Raw genomic sequence first — 23,904 nt, 5'->3', positions numbered from 1 at the left:
TGGAATGGCATGGTAGGCATTTAGAAAATGTGCGGAGACTGGGGGTGTGCTTTTTATATTTAGTTTCAGGAGGAAGTGCAATATGGAAAAGGTGTTGGAATTAGAAGAATATGGTTTTAACAGGTTCCCAGAGCTATACTTGGACAGGTGGTGTCCAGCCTTCGGGAAACTTATGAAGGAGAAAGACTTGTATGGATTGATGTTTATGGTATCCCTTTGCATTCTTGGAGTACGGAGACCTTTAGAGCAACTGGAAATGCATGTGACAGATTCAGATGGTTTGACTTTAGGAATTGTTTGGGAGCAGATATAGTTTGCCAGGATTCTTGTGTATGCTGAGAATGCAAAGAAGATCCTAGCGTTTTTGGATTTTCTATGCCAGAGAGGTGTACCAGTTGAGGATTGTGGTCACGGGGTGGGATCCATTCTTCAATTGAGTGTTTACCATTGGAAGGAGTGTAACAGAAAGGAATAAAGATGAAAGAGAAGAGAGAGAGAGGAAGGGAGAAGAGGAACTGTTGCGACTCATAGGGCAACGATGGGAAGAGGAAGAGGAAGAAGCTGAAAAGGCAAGGGAGAATAAGGGTAAAAAGGTAATTTTTAATGGAGGGCCCTTTTCAGGTTTAGAGGGTAAAATAGGAAAGACAAAAGAAGGGGTGAATGATGAATTTACTAATAAGTGCGGGCCTAGGGTTGAGGTAGGTTTCGAAAAACATAAGGGCAAGAGCATTAAGCATTAAGATTGGGGGAATAGGAGTTGAAGAGATGAAGAGAAAAGAGGGAGGCTGTGTTAGGGTATTTCTGTCTTTATACTTATGTTGAAGTTGCTGATCTGTAATATTATATTAGAACTAGTGTCCCTCACTTAAGTAAGTTCACATGTGTCTTTTCCATTATGTTAGTAATATAAAACATGTCTGGCCGAATGGGAGAGGGAATTTTTTCTCTCATTCGAACCAAACTTTTCTTCTCTCCTTTTCTCCTCTTTTCTCTCTCTTTTTTTCTTCTTTCTTCTAGTAGAAATCACTGATTGTAGATTTAGTTGAATTTCTTGTGAAAGGAAAAGGGGAGGAAGAGAAAGATTTCAGTAGTAGAGAAGAAAAGAGAGGGAGAAAAGAGTAGGAAGTCAACCAGGATTCTTGAATTAACCCTAGCCTCCAACTCTTCATTATATTTATACTTAACTTAAAGGATGAGATATTACAAGGATGCCCTTAGTAGGGCGGCTACTAATGTAGTTGAACAGTCACAACTTAAAAACATAAACTAATGGGCCTAACGCCCAATAACTCCCTAACTAAATAGCTTAAAATAAGAATAAAGAACAACTATGCCCAACTCAAGACTCCCCCTCAAGTTGGGAGTAAATGTCACACATTCCCAACTTGCGTAGATCATGCTCCAACTTGTTCTTTGCAACACCTTTTGTGAGAGCTTCCGTGAGTTGCAGATCAGAAGCAATGTATGGAAGGCAAACTTCTCCAGAAGTTACTCTCTCTGATAAAATGTCTATCCTCTTCAATGTGCTTAGTTCGGTCATGCTGGACTGAGTTATGGGCAATGTTAATTGCTGCCTGGTTATCACAGTATAACATCATAGGTTCTTCTGCCTGTACACCAATTTCTTCTAATAGGGAACGGATCCAGAGAAGTTTTGAAACTCCATGTGCCATGGCCTTGTATTCAACTTCAGCACTTGATCTTACCATCACTGTTTGTTTCTTACTCTTCCACGAGACAAGGTTACCCCCAACAAGGGTGCACACTTGAAGTTGATCTCCTGTCATCAAGGCATCTTGCCCAATCTGCATCTGTATAAGCCTCTAGTTTCAACTGTCCATGATCAGTAAACAATATGCCTCTACCTGGGTGTCCCTTCATATAAGCAAGAATCCTGTCAACTGCCTCCCAATGCTAGACTCGTGGAGCATGTATATATTGACTTACCACACTTACTGCATAGGAAATTTCTGGTTTTGTCATACACAAGTATAGCAGCCGACCCACAAGTCTCTGATATCTCCCAATGTCCTTTACTGGTTCACCTTTTGATGCATTGATTCTATGGTTCTGATCAATAGGGGTACTGATTGCTTTTGTTCCAAGCTTCCCTGTCTCTTGAAGAAGATCCAAGACATACTTCCTTTGAGAGATAAAAATTCCATGTCCTTTACTGGTTCACCTTTTGATGCATTGATTCTATGGTTCTGATCAATAGGGGTACTGATTGCTTTCGTTCCAAGCTTCCCTGTCTCTTGAAGAAGATCCAAGACATACTTCCTTTGAGAGATAAAAATTCCATGTTTTGATCTTGCAACTTCAATGCCTAGGAAGTATCTCAGTTCTTTAAGATCCTTAATTTCAAATTCTTTATGTAGATTCCTTTTCAGACAATCAATCGATGAGTTACTGCTCACCTCGGAAGCCCCTTCAAGGGTGGCTTAACCTGCTGAAATAGAAGATGAAGGGAGAGCAGAGAGGGGAAGGTAGGAAGAAGAATGACGTAGAGAGAGAGAGGTAAAGAGATATTCATTCACACTGTTTATTACATGATCAAGGCCTTATATAGCTGGCCTACATGTGTGCATCGTGGAGAGAATATCTTCTGGTGGCAGTGTAACTAACTCTAGAGGCTTTGCCGCGTGTCCATTACCCTTTCTGTCTTCTAGTGAAATGCTGATTGGTGGTGGTCTGCTCCACTCCCATAGTTGGGCTTGGAGAGAGTATTTGGGTTCCAACAATTCCTCCCCCCATAGCATCGACCTTGGCCTCAAGGTCTAGGTTCGGAAACCTCTCGTTCAGCCTTAGATAAGGTACCCAAGTGGCGTCATCTGGAGGAAGCCCAACCCATTCTACCTTGGCTTCTGGCACAACCTGACCACCTCGTCGAACCCAACGGAAATTCACAATTCTGATAGGCTCTGTGTCAATGTCCCCTTCTTCAGTGAATTGGGGTAAGTTAGATAAGATAAGAGTATGATTTCCCACCGCCTTCTTAAGAAGTGAAATGTGAAACACCGGATGAAGCTTTGAGGTTGCAGGGAGGTCCAACCGGTAAGCAACAAGGCTCACTCTCTCCAGAACCTTATAAGGCCCATAATACCTGGGCGCTAGCTTGTGCCAGGCCCGTCTTACTATTGAGATCTGGCGGTAAGGTTGGAGCTTAAGGTAAACAAAATCACCCACTTGAAATTCTAATGGGCGGTGGTGAGAGTCATAGCGGGCCTTCATTCGCTGTTGGGCTTTTGTCAAGTTGGACTTTAGCAATCTAAGAATCTCGTCTCTCGCAAGTAGACGGGTCTCTACTTCTATCACCTTTGATGACCCATATTCATAAGGTAATATGGGAGGGGGTTCTCTGCCATATAGAGCTTTAAAGGGTGTCATTCCAACAGCCGATTGATAAGTCGAATTGTACTAGTATTCTGCCCACAGAAGCTAGTGAGCCCACTGTCGAGGCTTCTCCTTTATGAAGCATCTAAGGTAGGCTTCCAAGCATCGATTAAGAACTTCAGTCTGTCCATCAGTCTGCGGGTGATAACTTGTGGAGGGGTGCAGTTGGGTTCCTTGCAACCAAAAATATTCCTTCTAGAATGAACTCAGGAAGGCAGGGTCACGGTCTGAGACAATGGATCTTGGGGCTCCATGCAGCTTGGTGACGTCCCGTATGAAGATGTCAGTCACCATTGTTGCGGTGTAAGGGTGAGCTAATCCAGAGAAATGGCTGTACTTGGTGAGACGGTCAACCACTACCATGATAACCTTCTTTCCTACAGAACGTGGAAGACCCGTGATGAAGTCCATGGAGAGGTCTTCTCACACTTGCTCTGGAATCTTGAGGGGTTGTAGAAGGCCAGCGGGAGACTGTGAGGAGTATTTCTGCTGTTGGCAGGTTTAGCATTCGGATACATAGTGCAATACATCCTTACACATTCCTACCCAGTGATAGTGGCTGTTGAGCCTCTTTAGGGTTCGTAGCACCCCTGAGTGTCCCCCCAACGCAGAGTCATGAAACAACCTTAGCAGTTCAACTTTGTGGGCTGAATTTTGGGCAACAACAAACCGGCCCCTAAAGAAAAGATCAGGCCTCACAATTTGGTAACTCGCAACTTGGGAAGGGTTACGACTCCACTTATCTCTAATGTTCTATAGCTGCGGATCAGACCTGGCTTCTTGCCGTATAGCTTCAAACAAGGGAACACTGGGCTGAGAGCAGGTCAGATGGGCTAACTCTTCCACTCGTCACAAGGCATCAGCTACTCTGTTTGCGGGCCCAGGCTTATATTTTATGAGGTAGTCAAAGCCCATTAGTTTACTAAGCCATTTTTGCTGCTTCGGGGTGTGTACCCTTTGCTCTGCTATGTACTTCAAACTTTGTTGGTCTGTCCTTATAACAAATTGGCGTCCCAATAGGTATGCACGCCACTTTTGCACTGCCATTACCATAGCCATCATTTCTTTGACATAAGTGGACTGACTTTGGTGAGCTGCTGAGAGAGCCTTGCTGAAATAAGCAATGGGCTGCCCTTTCTGCATCAAGACGGTCCCTACTCCTACAGCTGATGCATCACATTCTATTTCAAAGGGCTGAGAGAAGTCTGGAAGAGTGAGGACTAGAGGGCTAGAAACTGCTATCTTCAAGTCTTCAAAAGCCCGCTGGGCATCATCAGCCCAACTGAAGGAATTCTTCTTTAATAGGCGCGTTAGAGGGGCGGCCATAAGCCCATTCCCCTTAATGAAGCACCTATAATATCCGGTAAGCCCAAGAAAGCCCCTTAAAGCCTTTATAGTAGTGGGCTTGGGCCACTTCTGGATGACGTCTACCTTTTCTTGGTCTGCCATGACCTGCCCTACTGCAACCACATGGCCTAAGTATTGAATTTGTCCTTGTCCAAAGGAACACTTTGTCATTTTGGCATGTAACCGGTGCCCCCTTAGAGTTGTGAGGGTGAGTTTCAGATGTTCCATGTGTATCCCAATCCCCGCTGTGTACCAGAATGTCATCGAAAAACACCAGAATAAATCGCCTTAGGAATGGCCTGAAGATGTCATTCATGAGGGCCTGAAAGGTGGAGGGGGCATTGGTGAGTCCAAAAGGCATAACCAAAAACTCATAATGGCCATCGTGGGTCCTAGAGGCTGTCTTGTGGATGTCAGCCTGGTGGACTTGAATCTGATGATACCCGGACCGCTGGTCTAATTTGGACAATACTCATGCCTCTCCTAACTCGTCCAGCAGTTCATCAATGAGGGGTATAGGAAACTTGTCCTTCACTATAATCTGATTCAAGGACCGATAATCTATGCAAAAGCGCCAACTACCATCCTTCTTGTTCACTAGGAGTACAGGGGATGAAAAAGGGCTGGTGCTGGTCTGTATATGCCCTTTTTCCAATAGCTCTCTCACTGCCTTCTCAATTTCCAGCTTCTGGAAGTAAGGGTATCTATATGGCCTCACATTGGCCGGTTTAGAACCTGGTAAGAGAGGTATCTGATGATCATGAGCCCGAGGTGGAGGTAATTGGTTCGACTCCTTGAATACGTCACCAAACTGATCGAGTATCGATTGTAAGGCCTCGTGTTGGGCTCCTGTGGGGTGGACACAACCCTGGTTGTCCAGAATTGGGACTGTGGGCCGAATGCCTAAGTGCATAAATAAGGGTTGTCCAGCATCCTTGGAGGCCCGTATCATGGAGGCTAAAGTGTCACCTTGGGGACTAGGGGGACGCACCCCTTGTAAATGACAAGTCTGGCCATCTTGGTGAAAATCCATTGTCATTTTGGCACAATCACAAAGTGCAGGACCTAGGCCACGCAACCAATGAACCCCCAAAATAATATCAGCCCCCGAGAATTCCAATGGGTGGAGATCCACCATGAAATTATGGCCCTAAATGAGGATTTTTTCCTTCTTACATACACCATTACATGACATCTGACTCCCATTAGCCACATGGATTGAAAAGAGAGGAGTGGGTTGTATAGTCATACCTAGTTGCTTTGCCAAACGACAAGTGATGAAATTCAGGGTAGAGCCACTGTCAATCAAAATCATCACGGTCCGGCCAACCAATCTTCCTTCTACTCGCATGGACTGAAGAGAGTTGAGGCCCATGAGGGCGTGAAAGGAGATCTCAGCCCCATTAGGTTCTGGTCTATCTGGAATCAGTTCACAATCATTTAAGTGCTCTGGTTCTACCTCTTCTGGCTCTTTCTCTGTCTGTAGGAGAAACACCCGCTGGACCCGGCATTTATGGCTCGGCCCAAACTTGTCATCACAGTTATAACAAAGGCCTTTCTCGTGCCGGGCCTGCATCTCCGCCCATGAGACGTTTGAAGGGCATAGTGGGCCTGGGCAAGATGGGCTTCTGATGATCCCCAACCTGTTTCATGGGCTGTTGATTGACCCGTGGAGGAGTCCTCACATTCGGGTTGGTCGGCTTGCTGGCTCTGCGTAGGTTGTCGATTTTTTCTTCTTGCAGGCGAGCCAATCCCACCGCAGCCATGATTGTCGCCGGACGGAGAGCCCTCACCTCCAGGCGGATATCCTCTTTGAGGCCTCCCACAAAACATCCCACTAAGGCCTTCTCCGGTCAGCCATGTACCCTGGTCGCCATTCGCTTGAACTCGAGCTGGTACTCTGCTATCTGCTTCAACCGAGTGATAAGCTCGTCGTAGTCCACGAACGCCGTCGGTCCAAAACTGATGCACAGAGCTTCAGTGAACTCTGCCCGAAGTTACCTGGGGATGATTTTGGCGATACCACTGGAGCCATAGAATCACGTCTCCTTCTAGATGAATGGAAGCGATGGAGACACGCTGGTGTGCGGGTGTTTCGTGGTATTTGAAAAATCTTTCTGCTCTAAAGATCCAAGGAATGGGATCTCCACCAGAATAGTTGGGAAAGTTGATCTTAGTGACTTTTCTGGTGGGGTAATACCCTGTTCTTTGGTTGCTGGAAGCAGAGGCTTCCGTTCCTGCTGGGTGACTGGTCTCACCGGATTGTTGCTGAGAGGTGAAGCTTGATACGACCACTTTGAGTTCCCTGAATTCGTTCAGCACCTGGTGGAATCCACCCTCAAGCTGGTTGACCCTATAATCCATGGTAGAGGAACGTGTCTGTGGCATCCTGAAGCCTGTGATCTGGATAGCCTGGCTCTGATACCAATTGATTAGTTACCGCTCACCTCAGAAGCCCCTTTGAGGGTGGCTTAACCTCTTGAAACAGAAGATGAAGGGAGAGAAGAGAGGGGTGTAGAGAACACTGATCTGGGCCCCACTGCAGTGGTCCCCACTGTGTTTGTAGGACAGCAGTGTAGTTATTTGTTTCAGTTATAGTAGTGTTAGTTTGAGTCAGTTTGTTAATTCAGTTGTTATTTATTTCAGTTTTTATTTATTTATTTTATTATGTAAGTACCAAGGGCAGATGTGTCCTTTCCATTATGTACTAAACATAACCTATAAACATTAAGAGAGTGGCGGCGGAAGATCAGTAAGAATCTGTCATTCCTTTCAACAACTTGTGTTCTCTTGTTTCTCTTCTATTCTCTCTCCTTTCTCTCACTTTCTCTTCTGTTTTGCAAACCTAAAACCTTTTAGGATTCAAGACTGATTACAGTCTTGATCTTCTACTTGGTATCAGAGCCTATCTAGGGCTTCTCATGTGTGTCTAGTCCAACCGACCACGAGGTCAAGCTAGGGCTGGAAGCTTTGAAGAAGTTTTTCGGTTGGTGAATCTTGGAGATTACCAGGAGAGGTTTGCAGCAGTTGAAGACTTTCCGCGGCTTGCAGAGAGTTGGTAATCAGGAAGAGGCAGCGAAGGTTAGGGTTCAGGTAACCCTAGAAGACAGTAAACCGAAGTACATAAGTTTTTTTTTTACTGAGTTTCAAAGACTGCAATCAGTCGAGATAGGTTGGACCTATCTAGAAAGAGGGGCTGAACTGTGTTCAAGTTTGTTCTAGGGTTTGGCTTGCCGAATTGTGTTTAAGTTTGTTTCTAGGGTTTGACTGTTGGGCCGAACCCCCCTCTTCAAAGGTGATTAGTTTTTAGGGTTTCATATTGCCCTACGACAAGTCCCACTTGTGCGGACTGCTTGGAGAGTGCATCTGAGCACTTACTTCAGACCTATAGTTGAAACCCTATTTTTGCTCTCACAGCAGTGGGCCCCACAGTAGTGATTTCAGAAAATAGCATCTCAGATTGATAGGCTGCCTGGTACTGTGCATGCCGATTGATTTCGGATCAGATTTGAGTTGATTTCTTGCATATACTGTTATAGGCGATTGATTTCAGATCAGATTTGGGTTGGTTTTAGATCGGATCAGATCATATTTCAGATCAGATCAGATTTGCGTTGGTTTCGGATCATATTTCAGACTTACTTGTTTGACTCTGTTTTCTGGTATAATTGCTCTAACAGTTTGTAGCCACTGAATCTTGATCAAAGATGGAGTTTAAGGGTCAGGGAGAAAGTAGTTTTGGAAACCACAGTTATGGTAGTGTATCTGAAACCGGGTTTCAGATTACAACTATGAGATTTGATGGGTCAAATTATTTGGAGTGGGCGCAATCAGCCATGATGGCTATTGGAGGAAGGGGAAAACTGGGTTACCTCTTGGGAGATGTGAGAACCTTCCAAGGAGGACCCAACATACACCAAGTGGGTTCAAGAGAACTATTTAGTTATGGCATGGCTGTGTAATTCTATGCAGCCACATATCAACCGAAATTACTTGTGGGCAAAGACAGCCAAAGAGATATGGGATGTTGTGAAAGAAACCTATTCCCAACCCCTTAATGTTGCTAGAGCCTATGAACTGAAGTGTGAGGTGAACGGCCTTAAACAAGGAGAGAAGCCAGTTTCTGTCTACTTCTCTACCTTGAAATCCTTGTGGCATGAGATTGACCATCTAGAGACCCTTGAGTGGGAGAGTCCCAAAGATGCACACTCACAGAAACCAAGTCGAGACGAATAGGGTATTTGAGTTTCTGGCTGGTTTGAATTCAGAATATGACATTGTGCGACAATAGATATTGACAAGAGATAGTGTGACCCTTTCTCAAGCATACTCCCTGGTGCATAGTGAAGAGACCAGGAGGAAAGTCATGATGCAGCTTCAACCCTCTTTCCCAGCCTTGACAGCTATTAAGCCCAAGCCAGGGGGTGACTCAGAAAGGGACCAGAAGAAGGAAGATAAACGGGATCTGGTATGTGAATATTGCAAGAAACCCAAGCACACAAAAGATACTTGTTGGAAGCTACATCCTCACTTGGTCCCAGCAAAACTAAGAAATAAGAAGGGTAATGCTCATATGGCAGTGAACACTGATTCAACATCCTCATCAGGCACATCCTTGGAGACTTTAGCTGCTGTTCGGGCTGCCCTCATACAGTTGGAAAAGGAAGTTGGGAGTTCAGCTCAGCCATCTCAGTCACCATCAGCTCTTGCCACATCTGCATTTGCACATTTAGGTACTCGAGCCTCAGCTTACCATGCTTCAGCTCCAGGTATTACTGATCACTGCTGGGTAATAGATTCAGGTGCATCTGACCATATGACTAGCTTGCCATCTTTGTTCATTTCTTATCACTTGTTCTCTGGCTGAGATAGAGTATCCATTGCTGATGGCTCTCTTGTTCCCATTTCGGGCAAGGGGGACATCAAGCTATCGGATACTATCTCTTTATCTTCTGTCTTGCATGTTCCTAAGCTTGATACTAACCTGCTTTCAGTTAGTAGTCTTACCAAACACATGAACTGTTTAGTAACCTTTTTCCCTGACCGATGTGTTTTTCAGGATTTGGAGACGAGGAAGGTGATTGGGACTGGCCGTGAGACGAGCGGGATCTATCTGCTTGGAGAGAGTTCTCGTCGGGAGGAGTCAGTGGATAAGAAGTCTTTTTTTTCCCAGTTTGTGAGTTCGGTTATGCTTTGGCATAACTGATTAGGTCATTTGTCTTTTAAGTCTTTGAAGAGTCTGTTTCCTGCTTTATTTGAGTCTGTTGAGTTATCAAAGTTGAGGTGTGAGAGTTGTGAGTTTGCCAAACATTGTAGAACCTCTTATTTTTTAAGTAATAAAAGGAGTAATTCCTCTTTTGATATTGTGCATACTGATGTTTGGGGGCCATATCATATCTCTTCTATGGGTGGGTGCAGATATTTTCTACTGTTTGTTGATGACCATACCTGGTTTTCTTGGGTCTATCTTATGCGTTCTCGGGATGAGGTTCCTGCTCTGACCCAAAACTTCCATCAGATGGTTCTCACTCAGTTTGGGACCAAAATCAAAGTCCTTAGATCTAATAATGCAAAGGAATACTTTGCTCAGCTATTGACCTCCTACCTTCTTAGCCATGGAGTTTCACTAGAGCACTTGCCCTTATACACCACAGCAGAACGGCGTTGCCGAAAGGAAGAATAGGCATATCTTGGAGGTGGCTAGAAGCATTATGTTTACCTCTAATGTACCTATTCGCTTCTGGGGTGATGCTATCCTCACGACAGTTTATCTCATTAATCGAGTTCCTTCCCGGGTCGTTGATATGAGAACCCCCTTTTCCCTTCTATACCCAGACGAGGAGTTGTTAATTGTTCCCCTTAAAACCTTTGGTTGTACCTGTTTCGTTCAGCTTCTCAGGCTTCATCATTCCAAGTTTGAACCTAAGGCCTCCAAATGCATTTTCCTTGGTTATGCACAAACTCAAGGGTTATTGCTGCTATGATCCGGTTTCAGGGAAACGGTTTGTCTCCATGGATGTCACCTTCTTTGAGGAGACACCCTATTATCCTAGGGTTTCTCCTCAGGGGAAGAGCAGTGAGAGTGGGGCTGTTTTGAGTTTCTTTCCTCAGGGGGAGAGCAGTGAGAGTGGAAGTGGGGCTGTTCCTTTACCTATTCCACTGGGTAATGAAGGTTGTAGTGGTGAGGGTGGTCAGAGGGAGCCGGAGTTGAGAGTCTATCACAGGTGATGCAGGCAGGTTGATCCTAGTCTTCGGCAGTGCCGACCAGCTCCAGTTTCTTCAGCGCCTTCAGATCCAGAGCCTACTGAGATACCTCTCACCGTTGCCGCTTCCCCTCCTGTGGATGACTTTGATCTCCCTATTTCCATTCGCAAAGGGAAACGACATTGCACCACTTCTACAGCTCACAACATCTCACAGTTCTTATCCTATGATCGTCTATCACCATCTTACCGGTCCTATCTCACTTCCATTGCCAATGTCCCTATTCCAAGAACAATGCAAGAAGCCTTATCAGTTCTAGAATGGAAAGATGCAATGTAAGTCGAAATGGATGCCCTGTTGAAGAATAATACTTGGGCACTGGTTGACCCACCAAAAGTAAAGAAACCGGTGGGATGCAGATGGGTGTTCACTGTGAAGCATAATGCTGATGGCTCTATTGAAAGGTACAAAGCCCGGCTGATTGCAAAGGGGCTCACTCAGACTTATGGTATAGACTATTTGGAGACCTTTGCCCCAGTAGCCAAGATGACCACCATTCGAGTTTTGTTATCCCTTGCAGCAAATCATTCTTGGCCCCTGTTTCAGATGGATGTTAAAAATGCCTTTTTGAATGGAGATTTACAAGAAGAGGTTTACATGTAGTTGCCTCCTGGATTCTATGATACAGAGACAGGTAAGAAGGTTTGCCGACTGAACAAAGCATTGTATGGTTTGAAGCAATCACCTAGAGCCTGGTTTGATAGGTTCAGACTAGCCATTGGAAGGTTTGGTTATGTACAGGCTTAGTTAGATCATGCACTATTCATCAAGAGGGTGGAGTCCTCTCTAACACTACTAGTAGTATATGTTGATGATATTGTGGTGACAGGAAATGACAGTCATGTGATTGAGTCCCTCAAATAGCTTCTTCATCAAGAGTTTGAGGTGAAAGATCTTGGTGCACTACGGTACTTTTTGGGTATTGAGGTTGCTAGATCCAAGCAGGGGATTTTTATCTCTCAGAGAAAATATGTTCTAGATCTGTTGGCGGAAACTGGAAAGTTGGGTGTTAAGCCGGCCGATACACTCATCAAACAAAATCACAAGATTAGTGCAAAGGGTGGGGAGCCTCTTGAAGACAAAGTTATGTTCCAACGGTTGGTTGGAAAGCTTCTATTTCTCTGCCTCACTCGGCCGGATATCAGCTATGCAGTTAGTGTTGTTAGCAAGTACATGCACTCCCCTAGAACTTCTCATCTTCTTGCGGCAGAGAGAATATTAGCATACTTGAAGAGATGCCTGGGTAGAGGTATATTGCTCAAGAACAATAATCACATGAGGGTGGAAGTCTATACAGATGCCGATTGGGCTGGAAGTGTTGATGATAGAAGGTCTACCTCTGGATATTGTGCCCTGGTGGGAGGTAGCCTTGTCTTTTGGAGGAGTAAGTAGTAGAGTGTTGTTTCCCGCTCCAGTGCTGAAGCGGAATACAGGTCAATGGCTAATGGAGTGGCTGAAATCTTATGGCTGAGGTCACTATTTGAAGAGTTGGGTATTGACTATAAAAAGCCCTTAATGCTGTATTGTGATAATTAGGCAGCTATTAATATAGCCCACAACCCAGTGCAGCATGACAGAACTAAACATATCGAAGTTGATCGACATTTTGTGCGAGAAAGGGTCATATCACAAGAAGTGTGTCTTCCGTACATCACATCTAATATGCAGCTCGCGGATATCCTCACCAAGGCTGTACCAAGGAAGAAGTTAGAGACAAACCTATCCAAGTTGGGCATGATAGATATCTACTCCCAACTTGAGGGGGAGTGTAGAGAACACTGATGTGGGCCCCACTGCAGTGGTCCCCACTTTGTTCGTAGGACAGTAGTGTAGTTATTTGTTTCAGTTATAGTAGTGTCAGTTTGAGTTAGTTTGTTAATTCAGTTGTTATTTATTTTAGTTTTTATTTACTTTTTTTATTATGTAAGTACAGGGTAGATGTGTCCTTTCCATTATGTACTAAACATAACCTATAAATATTAAGAGAGTGGCGGCGGCAGATCAGTAAGAATCTGTCCCTCCTTTCAACAACTTGTGTTCTCTTGTTTCTCTTCTATTCTCTCTCCTTTCTCTCACTTTCTCTTCTGTTTTTTATACCTAAAACCTTTTAGGATTCAAGACTGATTATAGTCTTGATCTTCTACTAGGGGAAGGTAGGAAGAAGAATGACTCAGAGAGAGAGAGAGAGGTAAAGAGATATTCATTCACACTATTTATTACTTGATCATGGCCTTATATAGCTGGCCTACATGTGTGCAATCATGGAGAGAATATCTTCTGGTGGCAGTGTAACTAACTTTGGAAGGTTCTGAGTGTAACTAACTCTGGAGGCTCTGCCGCGTGTCCACTACCCTTTTTGTCTTTTAGTGAAGTGCTGATTGGTGGTGATTTGCTCCACTCCCATGGTTGGGCTCGGAGGGAGTGTTTGGGTTTCAACACAATCTCACTTAGGTCATTCCCCGTGACAACAATATCATCCACATAAACAATTTGGACTGACACCAAAGATCCCCTTCGCTTCACAAACAAGGTATGACCGTATTGAATCTAAGTGTATCCAAAAGCAATCAAGGCCTTTCTAAATTTGACAAACCATGCTCTGGGAGATTGTTTCAAGCCATAAAGTGACTTCTTAAGCCTGCATACCTTTCTCTTTTCAGTATCATTGTAAAAGCCAGCAGGAAGATTCATATACACTTCCTCTTGTAGATTCCCATTTAGGAAAGCATTCTTCATATCAAATTGAAACAAGGGCCAAGAGTATGAGGCAACAAGAGAAAGAAGTGTCCGAACAAAGGTCATCTTTGCAACCGGTGCAAAGGTCTCTAAGTAATCAACACCATAGGTCTGTGTGTACCCTTTTGCAATAAGTCTTGCATTGAACCTTTCTATACTTCCATTTGCCTTATATTTTACCATGTAAACCCATCTGCATCCAACTGTTTCCTTGCCTTCTGGTAGATCCACAATGTCCCATGTCTGATTCTTAATCAAAGCTGCCATCTTTTCTTGCATAGCTGTCTTCCACTCAGGTTTGGAGAGAGCCTTACTAACACCTTGGGTATAGACACTGAGTCGAGGGAGGAAAGAAAAACACGGTAGGAAGGAGAAAGTCCACTTTAGGATAATTACTGTGAAATACAATGAGCAGTACACTTTCTCTTCCATTTTTTGAGAGCAATAGGAAGATCAGGGTTAGTAGAATCAATGGGAACTGAAACAGTAGCGGGACCAAGAGGAATACTTGAATTCATGTCAGTCGAATCTGGAGTCTCCAAGGAATCGACAGGAAGTGATGTGAGTTCTGCTGTAGTGGAATCAATCTCATTGTGAAGTCTTTGTCGTAAGTAATGTTGAGAAGCAGGACGCAAAAGAGGTGGTAAGGTAGGTGACACAGTATGGTCAAGCACAGGAGTAGACACAGGGACTGGAACTGGGAGAGGAATAGACTGTTGACTCACTTCCCTAAAACTCTCCCTGAGAAGGATTTTTTGAAAAGAAGTATGTGGATTCAAAAAAAGTGACATCCATGGTAACATGTCGGCTCCTAGAGACTGGATCTTAGCAGTTGTACACTTTCTGATTTTCTGCATATCCAAGGAAGACACACTTATTTGCCTTGGGATCAAGCTTTGAGCGGTGAGGACCAAGGACATGTGCAAAGCGGACACACCCAAACACCCTGAGAGGAATATGAAACATCTCCTCCTTAGGAAAAAGGAGACTGAATGGGGTGTTGAATCCAAGTATACGAGAGGGCACCCTGTTAATCAGATATACTGCTGTGAGAACTGCACCACCCCAAAACCGAACTGGAACTGTAGATGTGCTCATCATGCTTCTTGCAATCTCAACAATGTGTCTGTTCTTCCTTTCTGCAACACCATTCTGCTGTAGATTGTAGGGACAACTGCTTTGATGGAAAACACCATATTCTCACATCTTTGAAGTAAGGTGTTTTTCAAACTATTCCCTGGCATTGTCTGATCTGGACACCTTTTTTCTTGTTCCAAACTGTGTTAGCACCATCTGATGAAATTGCCTCACCAAGGATGGTACTTCATCACGGGATCTCATCAGGTAAATCCAAGAGTACCATGAGAAATCATCCACAAATAAGAGAAAATATTGATAAACTCCCATAGAAGGAGCATGGTAAGGTCCCCACACATCAGAATGAATAACTCAAAAGAAGAAGAACACCTTTAATTATTAGGTTTAAATGAATGTCTACAATGCTTTCCAAGTTGACAACCTTCACACTCCAGACTTGACAAACTAACAGACTCAAAAAGGTTTGGAAACAAAAGACTCAAAGAAGAAAAAGGTAAATGGCCCAAATGATAATGCCAAAGCATAATTTGACCCATAGACCCTGACTCACTATCCCTGCTGACATGATGACTCTGATGAGGAGGAAGAACATTTAGGAGGTAGATCCCATTTACTTCACGACCACTCCCAATCGTCCTCTTTGTTTAGGTTTCGCGGTTCTCACCATGGCAGACTGATCAGAAACAAGATTTTTCATCATCACATCTCTCCTACTCTCCTCCCCTAACACAAAGGCATATGCTTGGGAGAGGGTAACACTGTCCCTGGAAAGAAGATGCTGTCTTACAATATTATACTCAGGCTTAAGGCCAGCAAGAAATTCAAACACCCTATACTTCTCTAGATGTTTCTGATAGGTAGCTGCATCCTTAGTGGTTTCCCAAGCAAATGTCTCTAAATGGTCAATCTCCTCCTGCCACAAGGTTTTAAGGGCTAAAAAATAGGCTGCAACAGGTCTGTCTCCCTGCCTTGTAGAAATAATCTGATTTCTCAACTGATAAGCCCTAGCAACATTCTCCCTTTGTGAATAGGTTTCTGCAACCCCATCCCATATTTCCTTAGCCGTATTTGCCCATAACAAATTTTTACCTATATGGGGCAACATGGAATTACACAACCAAGTCATCACCATATAATTCTCCTGTACCCACCGGTAGTTGCTAGTTTCGGGTTTCACTTCCTCACCAGTGATATACTCTATTTTCCCACGAGCACCAATGGCCATCTTTGTAGATTGTGACAATTCTAAGTAATTTGCACCATCCAACCTAACTGTAATAATGGTCCCAGTCCCGAAAAGGTCTCCAGCACCTCTTCCCACTGGTCCCATTTCACTCCCAGGCTTATTTTCAACTCCGTGACCCTCCATGCTTCTCAAAAAATGTAAAGAAAATAACTAAAATATGTAACAAGATCAAACGAAACACTTCTGGAACCAACAACACCTTTCTGGTGTCCTAGACTGCCTTCCCACAAAAGATTCATTTTCTGTGGGACGAAAGAAGAGAGAGAAGAGGTAGTCACTCTCTTTAGAAGCCTCTAAATCAGGCAGGACTTGAATCGCCCCTTACAGAAAACTCCAAGGAACCCTAAAAATTAGGGCGCCACTTCCTAGGTCAAAATTGAAGAGTCCAACAGAAACAAGATTCTAACCCTTTCTCCATTTTTTCCTGATTTTGATGAGAAACCCTAGATCAGCTACGGGGGCACACAAATTAACCAAAAAATCCAAAATTTGGGCTTACCTGAGAACTTCAGTCAGCCTTCTTAAATCACCATGCAGTCGGCCAATCTAGGGCTACATGAGGAAATAGCTCAAGGAACCTTCGGCCTGCTCTGATACTAAGTAGAAATCACTAATTGTAGATTTAGTTGAATTTCTTGTGAAAGGAAAAGGGGAGGAAGATAAAGATTTCAGTAGTAGAGAAGAAAAGAGAGGGAGAAAGGAGTAGGAAGTCAACCAGGATTCTTGAATTAGCCATAGCCGCCAACCCCTCATTATATTTATACTTAACTTAAAGGATGAGATATTACAATGATGCCCTTAGTAGAGCGGCTACTAATGTTGCTGAACAGTCACAACCTAAAAACATAAAATAATGGGCCTAAAGCCCAACAACTTCCTAATTAAATAGCTTAAAATAAGAATAAAAAACAACTAGGCCTCACTCAACACTTCTTCTCTCTTCTTGGCTACTATCAGACTAACAAAACTCAAGGGCAGGCCGAATCATAATATGGTATCAGAGCACAACTAAGCAACTCGGATCTGCCCAGATTTCTGTTTTCTGCGCACTTAGTCTAGGGTTTTCTCTTGATTTCTCTTGATTTCTCTGCCATTGATTGGAGATAAGGGAAAGGGCTGAAAAGGAGTGGCCACCCTCTTCCCTTGGAGGTCTCTATGCCTCTTGTTGTGCTGTTCATGGTCGGTTGTTGTGGTTTCTAAGAAGCCCTTCCCTAATCGATGAAGAGAAGAGGGCTGATTCGTGTGGTGCAGTGGGTGTCTTGTGTGTTCTGATTTCTTTTTGTGTGGTTTGTTTTTCGGGTGATGAGGTAAGATTTCTATGCATATTTTTGTTATGAATCAAATAGGAAGTATGTTTCAGATTGTATGGTGGTATTTCAGATTGTAGTGTGCTAGGGTTTATGCTGTTTTTTAGTGTGATTCGAAAGGGGAGTGGTCCTCTTATAGTGTGGTGAGATCTCAGGTAGTCGTGGGGTAGGGTTTGTGGTGTAAAGAGTGCAATCATCAGCAATTACAAGTGCTGAAACCAGTGTGATTAGTGTGATCAAGTAGTGTGCAGTGTGCCAAATTCAGTAATAACAGAATTCAGCAATGGGAGATAGCAATGATAGCAAATCTAATGTGATGATACCTACTGACTACCTGAATGTTCAAATGACCTCCATTAAACTGAATGGAGAGAATTATGTACCTTGTGCTAAATCTGTAGAAGTTTTTCTGAAGGCAAAGAAGAAGGTGAAAATATAAGGGAGGAGAAACCCTCCACTGATTCTCATGAGTATGGTGACTGGGAACAAGATGATGCACAAATTATCACGTGGTTATGGAACAATATAGAACCCAAGATTAGTGTAAATTTCATGTTTCTTGACACTGCCAAAGATGTGTGGGACCATGCTAAGAAGTTGTATTATGGTCAAGACAATACAACCAGAGTATATCAGCTGTATCAGGAATACTTTAATCTGCAACTGGGCAATCAAAGTTTTGAGGAGTACTATGCTAGTATGAGAAACATTCGTAATGAGTTGAATGTTTATCACCTCCTCACTTCTGATGTCAAGATTCAGCAACAACAGAGAGAACAACTTGATGTGACTCGATTTTTGGTGGGGCTGAAATCTGAGTATGAACTAGTGCGGGCTCAGATACTAGGAGAGTCAGCTCTCCCTTTCTTAGAAGAGGTGTTTGCTTGACTTCGGAGGACTTCAACAATTGGATCTACTGAGAACTCTAATGTTTTTGATAGATTAGCCTTTATGGTATCAAGGGGCCGTGGTGTTAGAGGTGGAGCTCGGGGAGATCAATTTGGCCATAGTGGTAGCAGTGGTCCGGTATATGGCCTGAGTGGTGGTGGTGGACCTACATATAACCGTGGCGGTGGTCGTACTGGAGGTAGAGATTCAGGGGGAGCCCGTGTCAGAGGATGTGGCTCGGGTCCGAGGAGATGTACTCATTGTGTTATGGATGGAAATACCATTAATTATTGCTATGACTTGCATGATCCACCCTCAACTTGGGCCAATCATGCCATGACTAGTGACACCAGTTTTAGACAGGAGAGTCGTTCAGCTGATCAGATGCTTCCTACATCCACAGATGTTCCCGGGAAAGAGATGGTGAGTGTTCCCCGTGATGAGTATGAGAGGTTTGTCCAATTCACATCTCAGTAGAGCACGACTACTTTGGCACACTCAGGTATGGCTTGTCTGGCATCCACACCCAATCCCTAGATTATTGACTCTGGAGCCTCCGATCACATGATTGGAACTCCAGGTGTGTTTTCTTCCCTCTCTCATTGCTCAACATCACAATCCGTCACCCTTGATAATGGCTCCACATCCTCCATTTGTGGTATTAGCAGTGTTAACGTGATGACCCCCTTACCTTTATCCTTAGTTTTGTATGTCCCTAAATTTCCGTTTAACCTTATGTCTGTTAGTAAGTTGACCAAGTCACTCAATTGCTCTATTACTTTTTACCCTTCTTCGTGTGTTTTTTAGGATCTCAAGACGGGGATGAAGATTGGTGGAGGGCATGAAGCTGGTGGATTGTCTTATCTTGACGGTGATGGAAGAACATCAACAACTTTCCAGTCATCTCTCTCTCCTCTCCAGTGGCACTGTCGATTTGGTCATCCTTCACTGAAAGTTTTGAAGTCTTTGGTTCCTTCGTTGAGTCAACTTTCTATTTTAGATTGTGAGTTGTGTCAGTTGGGGAAACATAATCGTGTTCCCTTTAGTCCTAGGGTTGATAATCGTGTGTCGAGTCCTTTTTCTTTGGTTCATTCAGATGTTTGGGGTCCTTATAAAGTGATTTCATACAATGGATATAGATATTTTGTCATTTTTGTTGATGATTATTCAAGGATGACGTGGCTTCTATTTAATGAATGGAAGGAGTGAATTGTTTACCATCTTCCAAAAATTTTATGCTAAGATTCGCAACCAATTTGGTGTTTACATTAAAATTTTTCGTTCTGATAATGGCCGTGAATATTTCTCTTCATCATTTCAAGAATACTTGGAACAACATGGCATTATACATCAGACCTCATGTACCTACACCCCACAACAAAATGGGGTGGCTGAGAGAGAATCATCATCTTTTGGAAACAACTCGATCCCTTATGCATCACATGAATGTTCCCAAACCTTTTTGGAGTGATGCGGTGCTTACTTCTTGCTTCTTGATTAATCGGATGCGCACATCTATCCTTGACGGTCATTCCCCATTCACTATGTGCTTGATTTGCTGGAGGAAACAGGTTAGGTGCTAAACTAGTTGAAACACCTATGGAAGCAAATAATAAGATGAACAGTGATATGGGTGAAGTGTTTGAAGATCTTGGCAGATACTAGCGACTTGTAGGTAAACTGAACTACCTAACCATTACTCGGCTAGATATTTCATTTGCGGTTAGTGTGGTAAGTCAGTTTATGCAGAAACCTCTAGTTCCTCATTGGGATGCGGTTCTAAGAATTGTGAGGTATTTAAAAGGGGCTTCTGGTCGTGGTTTGATATACAAAAGTGGTGGAAAACTTGAAATAGAAGGATATACTGATGCTGACTGGGCCGGTTCTATGTATCATAGGAGGTCTATCACAGGCTATTGGACTTTTCTTGGGGGTAATCTGGTGATATGAAAAAGTAAGAAGCAGACAATCATGGCGAGGAACAGTGCAGAGGCTGAACATAGAGCTATGGCACATACTACTTGTGAATTAGTGTGGCTAAGGAACCTTCTACAGGAGATAGGATACAATGTTAACACTCCAATGAAGCTCTACTGTGACAATCAGGCTGTAGTTAATATGTCTTCTAATTCGGTGTTTCATGAAAGAACCAAACACATAGAGGTTGACTGTCACTTTGTGAGAGAGAAGGTGCTGAATGGAGTGATAGACACTTCATATGTTAACACAGGGAACCAGTGGGCAGACTTATTTACTAAAGGGTTGAGTCGGGGAAGAGTGGACTACATATGTAACAAGATGGGATTATATGATATATACTCACCAGCTTAAGGGGGAGTGTTAGTGTCGAGTATGTAGGGGTATTTTTGTCTTTATACTTATGTTGAGGTTGTTGATCTGTAATATTATATTAGAACTAGTGTCCCTCACTTAAGTAAGGGCACATGTATCTTTTCCATTATGTTAGTAATATAAAACATGTCTGGCCGAATGGGAGAGGGAATTTTTTCTCTCATTCGAACCAGTCTTTTCTTCTCTCCTTTTCTCCTCTTTTCTCTCTCTCTTCTTGGCTGTTATTAGACTAACAGAACTCAAGGGCAGGCCAAATCATAATTGGCTGCAATGGCATTGAAACAAATTCCAAAGAGCTTGGGAAACCTTTGAACAGAGGAGTGGTTCGGATAATTCATCAAGTTGGAAGGAAGATGACAACGAAGGAGAGAGGGACCGTGGTGGCTTGTTAAGAACGGAGGAGAGGATTGTGTTCGAGAGACTTGAGGACAACGAAAAAGGAGCAGAGGAGGGGGGATCGGGAGTAACGACGGATGCGAGGGCTCAAGAAAATGAAACAAGAGGCAAGATTGAGAAAGAGTTAATTGGTCAGGCTCAAGATGAGTACTATGAGGAAGAATTTCTTGGTTGGGATAACCAGGTTAGTCCTTTTAACTTCGAAAATGAAGGGGAGAAGGTGCCTAAGCTAGATTGTTTCAATTTTGTCTTTTATAAGATGTGTTGGAATATCATAAAAAAAGAGTTGTTGAAGATGTTTAGGGAGTTATGGGTGGAGAAGAAGATCGAAAAGTTGGCAAATGTAACCTTCATTTCTCTTATTCCGAAGGTAATGCAGCATGGGTGAGGGATTTTAGGTCAATAGGCCTTATTTCAAGCCCATATAAAATTATTGCCAAGGTGTTATCTGCAAAGCTGAATGAGGTACTTCATTTGGTGGTGGATCCTACTCAAATAGCATTTGTTCATGGGTGTCAGATTTTGGATGGGGTCTTGATTGCTTGTGAATGTGTGGATGCAAGAATGAGAAGTGGGGAAGGTTGAGTGATTTTCAAACTTGATTTGGAAAAGGTGTATGATCATGTAGAATGTGGTTTTTTGGAAGAAGTTATGAGGATGGGCTTTCGGGAGAAATGGAGAAGCTAAATGTTTGCATTGCATTTCATTGGTGTCTTTTTCAGTTTTGGTGAATGGAGTGTCAACAAAATTCTTTGACACATCAAGGGGATTGAGACAAGGGTATCCTCTCTCCCCTATGCTTTTGTTTTAGTGGTGGAGGTGTTAAGTAAGTTGGTGGATAGAGGGGTGATTTAGGAGCTGCTGGCTTGTTTCAATCTTGGAAATGGGAGGATGACTCTCTCATCTCCAATATGCTAATGATACCTTGATTTTCATGGATGCATCTGTGGAGCAAGCTTATAATATCAGAGATATTCTTGAAAGTTTCCAATTGCTTTTGGGTTTAAAAATCAATCTTGGTAAAAGTGTGATGATTGGGGTTGGAGATATTCAACAATCTATTTTAGATGAATGTGCTAGGGCTTTGGGTTGCCTTATTGGGGATTTCCGTTTTTCGTATCTTGGGCTACCCATTGGGGCTAGGCCAGCTGCTCCATATACTTGGCAACTTGTCTTAGATTGAATTGGACAAAGATTGGTAGGTTGGAAAAGTAAATATTTGTACTTTGATGGGGAAATCACCCGTAGAAAGAGTGTTCTTTCTAATTTTCCAATTTACTATTTGTTTCTCCTAAAGGCTCCAACTTCGGTGATGGAAGAAATTGAAAGGCTTCAAAGGGAATTTCTATGGAATATAAAGGTGGAGAAAAAGAAATATCACTTGGTATGTTGGGCAAGGATGGATTTGAGTCGAGCCGAGCCGAATACTTGGCTATTCGAGTTCGACTTGCAAGAATAGTATCAGGCTCGAGCTCGGCTCGGCCCAAGCTTGACTATAAGCCAAGTTTTTTTGAAAAATAAAAATTATATGTATAAAATTATTATTTTTTTAAAATTTTGACAAAAAGTTAAGAATTATAAAAATTATTTACTATTATACATAAAAATAAAAATACTATATTAATAAAAATATTAATATATATAATAAAATTATTTATTATATGTACATATGTATGTATACATATAATAAAATTATATATATGTATACATATAATAAAATTATATGTATGTATATATATAATAAAAATTATTTATTTAATACTAGGCTCGTGAGCCTCATGAGCCGAGCTTCATTGGGCTTGAGCTCGGTTCTATTAGCAAACAAGCCTATATATCAAGCTTGAATTCGGCGAAGCTTGGTTTAAACCGAGCCGAGCCAAGCTTTTCACGAGCCAAGTTCGAATAGCTCGTGAAAGGCTTGGTTCGTGGCCACCTCTAATGTTGGGCCAAGAAATATGGGGGATTGGGAGTGAAAAGGGTGGGGATTTTTAACAAGGCTTTGTTGGGGAAATGGTTTTGGAGATTTGGTAGGGAGAGGGAAGCGCTTTGGAGAAGGGTGGTTGCTTGCAAGTATGGAGTAGTAAACTTTGGGTGGGATGTGAAGGAGGTAAGATCTTATAGGGTGAGCGTTTGGAAAGGGATTATGAAATCCAATTCATTGGTTCAGCCGTTTCCTTCTTGGAAAGTCGGGAGTGAGTCAAGTTTGAATTTTGGGAAGATAATTTGCTTGGTGTGGAAAGCTTTATGAGTTGTGTCCAAGGCTCTATAACTTAAGGGTCCATTTGGTCCGCGGACAGGATAGGACTAGAATTGGAATTGGAATTGAAATTCCCCGGAACCGGAATCTGACCTATTCTTGATGTCTATTTGGTTCAATTAGGAATCGGAATTGGATTACGATTATTGCTGTTTGGTTCATTCGGAGTTGGAACTGGAATCAACTAAAACTTTTCAATTTTGTATTGGTTTGTTTATTATTTTATTATTACTTAATTAATATTTTATCAAAATATAATTATTATTTTATTAGTTCTTTGTTATTATCATTTAATAATTAATATCTTAGTATTTATCATTAGTGTATGTATTTTTTGTTAATATATTATTATTTTATTATTACATTAATATTTTATTAATTTATTATTTTCTATTATTTTTTATCATTTTAAAATTATTTAATTTTTAATTTAATTATATTATTATTAACATTTTATTTGTTCTTAATTCTAATATTTGATAAATATTTTCTTTTGCTTTTTTATTATTTTGTTCTTATTATTTTATTAGTGTTTAATAATTAATATCTTAGTATTTATCATTAATTTTTGAATATTTTATTAATATGTTATTATATTATTATTACTTTGATAATATTTT

At 42.4% G+C, this 23,904-nt stretch overlaps 1 protein-coding gene across 27 annotated transcripts in view; it reads left to right on the top strand.

The window, feature by feature from the left end:
* Positions 1 to 23,904, top strand: part of LOC148846038 (CMP-sialic acid transporter 4-like) — a 109,856-nt gene that overhangs the window by 24,789 nt on the left and 61,163 nt on the right. The gene's annotated exons all lie outside the window — the stretch shown is intronic.

This window comes from Nelumbo lutea, chromosome 7 (assembly GCF_056320005.1).
Source record: "Nelumbo lutea isolate HS-2025 chromosome 7, American lotus-T2T, whole genome shotgun sequence".
Taxonomy (NCBI): domain Eukaryota; kingdom Viridiplantae; phylum Streptophyta; class Magnoliopsida; order Proteales; family Nelumbonaceae; genus Nelumbo; species Nelumbo lutea.
The sequence above is the reverse complement of the archived record's forward strand: the minus strand, read 5'-3'. Positions and strand labels throughout refer to the sequence as shown.